We start from the raw sequence: 9,460 nt of genomic DNA, 5'->3' as shown, positions 1-9,460 counted from the left end.
TTTAATTCAGGTGAGGCAATTACAGACAATTGGCTGCTATGGAGTGTCACTTGGCAAGAGATGAGAATTCCAAGCAGGTACTTCTCACATATCAAAGGAGCAGCTTGTTCTAAAGGGGAAAGACTCCCTGCACATCCTACCTTACAACTTCCATTGTAGACCTGGGAGCTGAAAGCACTTCAATTACAAGCCCTGTAAAACCATTCACCCTGAAAACAAGTCGAAACAATGAGCTAAACCCGGGATTGGGAGTTCCCCCTGCAAGCAGTTGGAGGAATGCTTGCCCTGATCTCCTGTTTTCCAGCTTGTGTGTTCTTGACTGCTCTAAAGAGGAGGTTTTTATTTATTTTATTTACTTGCTGTTAAATTTATAGCCCACCCTTCCTCCCAAAGGAGATCAGGGTGGCAAACAAGGGATAAACGCTAAAAAATGCTTATAACAATCCCAGTGCAGATACAGATCTCAACTTAAAAGGCTTGCTGGGAGAGGAAGGTCTTCAGCATCTGTCTAATATTCAAGGGGAGTTCGAAAGGGGAAACACCACAACACTAAATGCCCAATTCCTAATTTGTGCAGAATGGACCTCCTGATAAAATGGTGTCTGCGGGAGACCCTCACCTGCTAAGTGTAGTGATCAGTTGGGTACATAAGGGATATGATCTTTCAGGCATCTCAGCCTTGGGCTTTATATGAGTTTATACCCCAAACCAGCACAATGAACCTATCCTGGGATAGGTCAGCCAATGCCATTCTTTCAATAGCAGGATAACACATTAGTGATATCTTGCCACCACATTTTGCACCAGCTGCAGCTTCTGAACCAACTTCAAGGGCAGCTCCACATAGAGCGCAATGCAGTAATCAAAGCCTGGAGGTTACCAGCACATGGATGACAGTGGTAAGGCTATCATGGTCCAGAAACGACTGTAGCTGTCTTACCAGCTGAAGCTCCTAGGCAGAGGTCACTTGGACCTCCAGCAACAAAGATGGATCCAGGAGCACGCCTAAGCTATGAACCGGCTGTTCCAAGGAGAGCACGGCCCCATCTAAAGTAGACAACTGGCCAATTATCCGGGCTCAGGAAGTTCAGCACCATCTGGAGGACAACAGATTGGCTGTTCTTTCCCACTGTGCTATAAGCACACAAGTGTGTTAGGAGGAGCAAACTAAGAAGCTGAAGGGATACAATGAATGGATCGGTCGAAAGGTATCACTTGATGTACCTGCACAGTTTTCAGAGTACAGTGGGAGGCTTGCTAGGTTTGAATCAAAGAACCAGTTTAGCTTGTGTTAATATACTGTTAGAAAGCCATTGTTTGGAGAAAACACCTGATGGCAGAAAACTACCTAGGTTCAAAGCTTCACAGATTTCATCGCAGGAACAATCCCACATTGTCTGCAGGAGGGATCAAATAGGTCATTGCAAACTGAGAGAAGGAAGCAAGCCTGCATTTCTATGTTAGCATGTCCCCAGTAGAAACCCCTCTGTATCCCTAACTCAGATTTATGCACAGTTGCTAGCTGGTGAATTCAAGCAATGTTACTTGCATTAGGCTGGTGAGCAGTATAAGGCCACAAAATTCAAGCTAGTATGCGTTGGAAATTATGCAAACCTTGGCTGGTTAAAGCTGCACAGGGTGTTTTGTGTGTGCTACCTTCCTGCAATCAAATATAAAATGTTACCTCTGTACTGTGTTCTGAAGACAAACAGTAATACAGTGGTACCTCTGGATATGAACGGGATCCGTTCCGGAGCCTCGTTCGCATCCTGAAGTGCACGCAATCCGCGTCTGCGTGTGTCACAATTTGCCGCTTCTGCACATGCGCTTCACGTCATTTTGACTGCGCATGCGGCGAAACCCGGAAGTAATGCGTTCCGTTACTTCCGGGTCACCGCGGAGCGCAACCCGAAAACGCTCAACCTGAAGCAACTTCAACCCAAGGTATGACTGTAGTTCAAGTCAACTTCTTTAAAATGGCATGCATCTCCTTATCTGAAAAATGCAACCAGCTGCTGTCACTGGACACCAGTTAGCATTCTGAGAATGGCAACTAGCAACTGGCTGCTTTCTGGCAACTCAGTTTTGTTAGATCATCTAAAATGAAGCAGCTATAAGCATATGAAACCTATATTTCCAAAGTCAAACAGATGGGCAAGATTTACAAACGGAAGTCGCTGGCTTGGATTTTAGGGTAAGTTGGGGTGTGTGTGTGGCTTGGCGGCAGAATCCTATTTTGCTCCAGTTCCCAAGACTTCCTGGATCAGAGGAGAGCTAAAATCATTACTCGTATTTGCTCCTAAATGTTGGATATAAGCAGTGTCCAGTGCACAGCGGAATGATGAAAAGTACGTGCCAACATGCTCTATATTACTTTATTTACACTTCAAAGCTGGTAATTTACAGAAAAACATCTTCCCTCTGCCGGAGCAGAGAAAGGCATCCTCTCTCCTCTAAAGCACGGAGAGAATCACACACTGAACTGCAAAGAACAGTGAAAAACAGGAAACCAGTGTACGTCACATCCAGTCTCCTTTCCCGTGAGAAAACCCAACAGCACTTGACTGTGGAATGTAAACATTGTCTTGTGACAAGCACTTCGCTGCTCAGTGAAGGAAGCAGAAACCAACATCCTCCCCTTTTCTGTGAACATCACTGGGCAGCGTGTTCGTACAATATCAGTACAAACCCAACTTCTGCACATAGGTACAGTGTTGATCCCTTGATACAATCTTGGACAATACATCAGCAGGAATTTCATTACCTGGCATATAGGACACCGTTACGAGTCCCTTTTGAATACGTTCCCTAGCATGTTGCAACTTCAATTGCAAGTGCTTTGTGCTTTGCTTACAACCTTCAGAATTCAGCAAAGCCAAACATGCTTTGTTGTCCTGGTAAACCTGGATTGGACATTTGACAGGAATTTTTATGTCTTTGCACAATTGTAACAACCATTCACAATCCTTAAGTGAATAAGACAGTGCATTCAGTTCAGCTTCACAAGTACTTAAGCTAACTGTTGTTTGCTTCTTGCATGACCAATCAAATAGACCCTGATTGTACTTATAGCAAACTCCAGACGTACTTTTCCTGTCTGTAGTGTCACTTCCAAAACTTGCATCTGCAAATATCTCAAGACCACCAGACTTCTGATTGTTAAATCTCAGTCTGTAATGCATAGTGCCTTTCAAATACCGCGCTATGCGTTTCAGAGCTTTCCAATCCTTAACAGTAGGATTGTTGACTTGTCTGCTTAGCAAATTACAGCTAACAGCAATGTCAGGTCTTGAACATCTGGCAATGAAGTTTAGCTTGCCTAGCACACTTCTGTACAGTGTAGTGTCAGAAAATGCTTCTTCAGTGTCATCTACCTGATAACCTGTTGTCATCGGTGTGTCTACAGGGTTAGCATCCATCAGGTTTAGTTTGCTTAACACATCAGCAATTTTACGTGACTGGTGTACTAGAATGTTACCATCTTGATCTCTCTCTATTTCCAGAGATAGGTAGTTGTTTACCTCACCAAGATCTTTCATGTCAAAGTGCTCTTTCAGTTGAGCTAGGGCGTTATTGTACATTGTGACATCCTTCCAAAAGAATAAAAGATCATCAACATAAAACAAACAATACAGTTTCTTTTGCCCCTCCTCTTTGACAAATACACATGGATCAGCTTTCCCTTGCTTAAAACCTAGAGAAAACAATACTTCAGTGAGTTTTGTGTGCCAACACCGTGCACTTTGTTTGAGACCATAAAGGGACTTCTTCAGAGCACAAACAAATCCCTGTTTTACCTGTACGCCATCAGGTGGAAGCATATAAAGTGATTTATCTAGAGATCCGTACAGAAAAGCTGTATTCACATCATGGTGACTAATGTGTAGATTCTCTTCTGCAGCTAGCTTGAGCATAAGCCTAATGCTCTCATACCTCACGGTGGGTGAGTAGGTCTCGTGATAGTCTTCACCTGGTACCTGTGCAAAACCTCTGGCTACCAATCTGGCTTTGTGTCTGACTATCTTGCCATTTTGATCTGTCTTCGCTTTGAAGACCCATTTGCTTCCAAGCAGTTTCATTCCTGGAACTACTGGAACAAGATCCCATGTTTTGTTCCTTTCCAAGGAATCAAGCTCAGCCTTCATGGCATTTAACCATGGCTCAGCTTCCTTTGAATCCAAATCCTGGATTTCTTGGAAACTTGAAGGTTCAAACACCTTCTTGGAGCTTTTAACAGCTGTTACTGCTATCTTAGCAAACTCATCAGCAAATCTCTTTGGAGGTCTGCCTTTTGTTGCTCTCTGTGACCTGCGAATTAGCCTTAAGTCTTCAACACTCTCCTCTTCCTTCTTAGGAGAAAAGTGACCTATTGTGAACAATGGTTCCTCCAATTCTTGATCAGAGCTTTCAGAGGGTCGCATAGAGGCTTTCGCACTCTCGAAATCCTCTGAATCACCCGATTCAGTTTCAGACTCAGAATCAGAACCTTCATCAGTGGGTGTGGGTTGTTGTGGTTGCTTTTGACTATCCTCAGTTTCATCACTGTCATCAGGATAACATTGGAAAATTCCCACAATCTCCCCCCACTTGGCATTGTACTCAACACTTCTTGTGAGCTTAATTTCCTTAGAGTCAGTCATCATTATTCTGTAAGACCCTTTCTGATAACCTAGAAAGATACCATGCAATCCACGCTTGTCTAACTTGGAGTTTTGTGGTGAGTGAACCCACATGTCAGAACCAAAAATTTTCATGTGTTTGATGTATGGCTTCTTGCCAAACATCTTCTCATAGGGGGTACAACCAATCGCTGAAGATAACCTGCGATTATAACTGTAAGTGAAACATGAGAGAGCTTCGGCCCAATAACTCTCTGGAAGATTGGCATCATGCAGCAAGGTTTTTAACCCTTGAAGCAATGTCTGATTTGCTCGTTCCGCAAGCCCATTCTGCCATGGCGAGCGAGGACTAGACAAATCGTGTTGAATTCCTTTCTCAGTCAGAAAAGCTTCAAACTGCTGAGAAGTGAATTCTCCCCCGCGATCACTGAAAAGAGTCTTTACCTTCTTACCATGCACATTTCCCAACCAAGCACAGAATTCCTTGAACCTTGGAAAAGCCTCTGATTTCTGCTTGAGATTGTACACATAAATATACCTGGAAAATGCATCAATGAGAACCATGAAGTACCTGTTTCCACCCAAAGAGGGCGCTAGTGGTCCAACCAAATCAGCATGAACAACCTGGTATGGTTCTGTAGCTTGCCTACTAGACACCTTACCTTTCGCAGCCATTTTCACTTTGTTTGCTGCGCATGCCTTGCACTTCATGTGGTACCTGCAGGGTTTAATAGTCATACCTTCAACCAAGGCAGGCATTTTAGATACTGCCTCAAAATGCAAATGACCAAATTTTCGATGAAAATCGTGAATACATTCTGCATGCAAACTTTTGTTAGAACCTGCAATGCAACAAGTGTCATCCTGCACAACATCATCAAAATACAAAACATACAAACGATCAACATATTCAGCATGCAATACATAATCATTTTTCTTTGTGATGATGCACCTTTTGTTCTTAAAGGAAACGTCAATTTTCCGCTCATTCAGCTGTCCAACGCTGAGCAGATTATGCTTGGCATCTGGCACATAAAGCACATCCTGTATCGATAAGTCCAAACTGTGAAGAACAACAGTTCCGTAGCCTTTACTGGGGATTGTGTGGTCATCCGCCTGGTGAATCGCACCTTCCTGCGGTGAAAAAGACACGAACAGTCGCTTATCGTTGCACATGTGATGCGTTGCAGCCGAATCAACAACGAAGAAAGATCTAGACGTCTTCTGGACCTCTGCAACCTTTGGAGTGAAGCGTGAGACCATTGCCTTGTGCTGCGTTGTCCTGGACACCGGACCTTTGCCTTTGCCTCGGCCTTTTCCACGCGATGAGCTTTCGCTGCGCTGCTCTGTCTTGGCCCTGGGATATCTGCATTCCCTCTTCATATGGCCTAGACGTCCACATGTGTAGCATTTCACTGCCTTCAAAGCTTTGGCGCCATCTGGTGGTTCCACTGCACTCTGGGATGACGTCTGTGAAGTCTCCCCCTTGCCCATGCAGCTAGCACCCCGGCGATCTGCTTCATTCAGAATCATGGCAGTATCACTGGCTACTGTGAGTTGAGCATTTGGCTGATTGGCATCAAATTCCCCACTTGCCTCATCCAGCCTTCTGCAGCTAGCCATCATGACTTTGGCATTAGCCTTCTGCGTCATCTCTGCTGCTTTAAATCAGGCTGCTTTATACATGCTGCGTCTGTGTACAGCTGCTTCAATCCAAAAGCAAATTCAAAACAGCCTCTGCCTGTGAACCTGTGCCTTTCTGCTTAACTGCTTTGCTTATCTGCAGCTGCTTCAAACCGCATTCCAAAGGCAAGTTCAAAAGTGAAAGTTCTCTCTGCTGTCTTAAATTCATGCTGCGACACTGCTGCAGCTGCTTTACTTTCGATTTCCCCCAGCATAGGAAAAATTTATCCTTCTAGCCTTTTGCCTGTGCCACGGCAAAACCGGCTATAAAAGTTCAAAGTCCAGCCATAAAGCCATTAATTAGAAGCTGGCAGGCTGCCCGGAGCTGTAGCACATACCTCATCAAATCATCTTGACGCGCAGAGATATCGTCCGATCCGGCCCTCTGCATTCCGATCCTTTGCCGGCACTCCAATTCTTTGCTCCTTTGTTCCTTTGCCAGGAGCCCGACTTCTGAAGTCCATTCTCAAAACACTGCGTTTTTCTGGGCCCATAACCATATGTTGGATATAAGCAGTGTCCAGTGCACAGCGGAATGATGAAAAGTACGTGCCAACATGCTCTATATTACTTTATTTACACTTCAAAGCTGGTAATTTACAGAAAAACATCTTCCCTCTGCCGGAGCAGAGAAAGGCATCCTCTCTCCTCTAAAGCACGGAGAGAATCACACACTGAACTGCAAAGAACAGTGAAAAACAGGAAACCAGTGTACGTCACATCCAGTCTCCTTTCCCGTGAGAAAACCCAACAGCACTTGACTGTGGAATGTAAACATTGTCTTGTGACAAGCACTTCGCTGCTCAGTGAAGGAAGCAGAAACCAACACTAAAGTGGAACTGAAGTGAGAGGTTGCAACAAAAGGTTCAAACATGGCAAGAAGAAAAAAAATAAGTTGGCTTCCCATCCTTGCAGGAAAGAGGACACTGCAGATAAAACTGACGAGGCAATAATGGTGCAATCACATTGAGCAAAGGAAGGAAAAAATGGCAAAGAAGACCAAGCTGAGTTGTCAGGTGCAGAGGAATTGGTTCAGCAAATTCAATGATTGATGAAGAGGACTGGGTTAATGCCTTGAAACTGTTTATGAAAGCATTTGCATGCAAACTCTTTCTCTCACATCAGGATCAGGGATGGTTAAGGAGGCCTCAGGTCTCATTTTAAAAACTCAGTCCTGGTTAAATACATTATCTGAGGCAGTCAGAGACCTACAGATTCAGCTGGAAGGCCAGCAGGATCATAACAGGTGGCAGAATATTTTACTGAGGGGTGCCCCACAGAAAGAGGGGAGGTTACCCATGGTCCATGGGTTGAACCCAGCACCCTCCAACTTGTCATTAAATAAAATTAATTTTGACTGCTTCAATAGTCTCCTGCTGTAGTGCCAAAAGGTTTCTTGTGGCCAAAAAAAATCATCCATTTTTAATTTTTTTTTTAAAAAATGATTACCAACCACACTTGCTAGTCTCCTGCTGTAATGCCAAAAGGTTTGTACTATTGGATTTGCACTATTGGGTGAAGACCCAATTTCCCCCCAAATGTCCCTTTTTTTTTAAAAAAAAGTCACACCTACTTTAACATGAGGCCCTTAATCATGAGCTAATGGGCCCCTTGACCCCTCCAACCCCCCCCCCCAATTAACCTTCCCTGTCTTATGTCAGGAGGCCTAAGGGAAGGTAGGAGATATCCTGACAGCTGTAAAATGACCGATCCACTCCTCCAGCTCAGCTCTGAGACCATTTGTATGGCCATACATTTTGTTCACCTAGTGCTGTACAAGAAAGATGCTGTAATGGAACATGCCAACCGGGAGAAAAAGGATTAAGGCAAAATTATACCCATAAACTAAGGTGGAATGGTTTATTGGCCCTGGAAGTTAGTTTTTAGATGTTTAGCAGCAGATTCAACGAGCCAGAGCTTGCAATGACAGTTTCAGTACAAATTACAGCAAGAACACTTTAACAATTTCAAACTTGCCTAATAAACCGAAGGTTCAGACACCGATTGTAAATAAACACCCAGATTCGGCACAAATGGTTTATTTATTGGATTAGTCTCAAGTCCCATGACTAACTCCTGGAAGCTCTGACATTATTCCTAAACCCACTTGTCAGGGCAACGTCTAGAAATGAAATGGAACTTCCAAGGATACGTAACTCAAGAATAAAACATTAGCAGTGACTGCGCTGCAAGAGTTTAAAAGTAATAAACTAGTGCCACCTTGTGGAGAAACTTTGCTGGGTTCACTGTGGGATTTAAAAGGCACGAGAGAAGCTGGGCTGTTAGAAATACATGCTCTGCATATTCCTAGCATATGAAAGATACTGAATTTGGAGGTTTGCACCTTCTGATCCACATAATCAATATATGAATAACCCCCTCTCCCAACATGTGGACTGCCATCTAGTCGAAACAAATCACCAAATGCAAAGCCACTGAATAAGTCCACTGTGAGGGTAAAAATGATTGATGATTCAATAGTTGCAAATTCCTAAGTGAACTATCCCAATCTGTGTACTGCTAAAACTAATGTTTGGCTTGCTGCTTCATCACCCGCTAGATTCCATACTGCTCTGAACGTTGTGACAATTCTTAGTAGTTTGTATCAAAATGTGTATCTAAATTTAAGTTCTTGGAGCAAATGCATATTTAAATATATATTATATATTAAATATATATTATGGGAGGATTTTTTTTTAAAAAAAACTTTTAAATGTGGGAATGGAACAATCTTATTATTTGTGTAAACTGCTCTGGGAACACAGCTGAGGGCTATGTAACAGTATTTATTTTAAAAAGCATTGGAGAAAAACATCACACCACCACTCTGCTCTCTAGGTAAAAGGAAAGAAGTGCTTCCTTTCCTCTAGTAGCAGAGAAAGGGGCAGCGGCAGTAGAAATCCATGCATCCACATGCCACCTTCTCCTTCTCCCTATTTGGTGCAAAAAACTGGAATGAAGCCTCACAGTTTCCCACTAAGGCAAAAACTCTAATTCCTGCTTGCTCCTCCCTTCCCTGTGAACTCCTTTCATAAGCTAAAGCAAAGCGCATGTCACAAAGTTTTTAAAGAGGTTGTTGCGAGGGTTAAACGATACTGGAGACAAGTGTAAGCAAGATTTGAACGGTAAAAGTGCTCCCTCCTTGGAAAGATGAAGAA

Source organism: Podarcis gaigeae (genome assembly GCF_964106915.1).
Source record: "Podarcis gaigeae genome assembly, chromosome: 2".
NCBI lineage: Eukaryota > Metazoa > Chordata > Lepidosauria > Squamata > Lacertidae > Podarcis > Podarcis gaigeae.
This window is presented reverse-complemented; position numbering follows the sequence as displayed.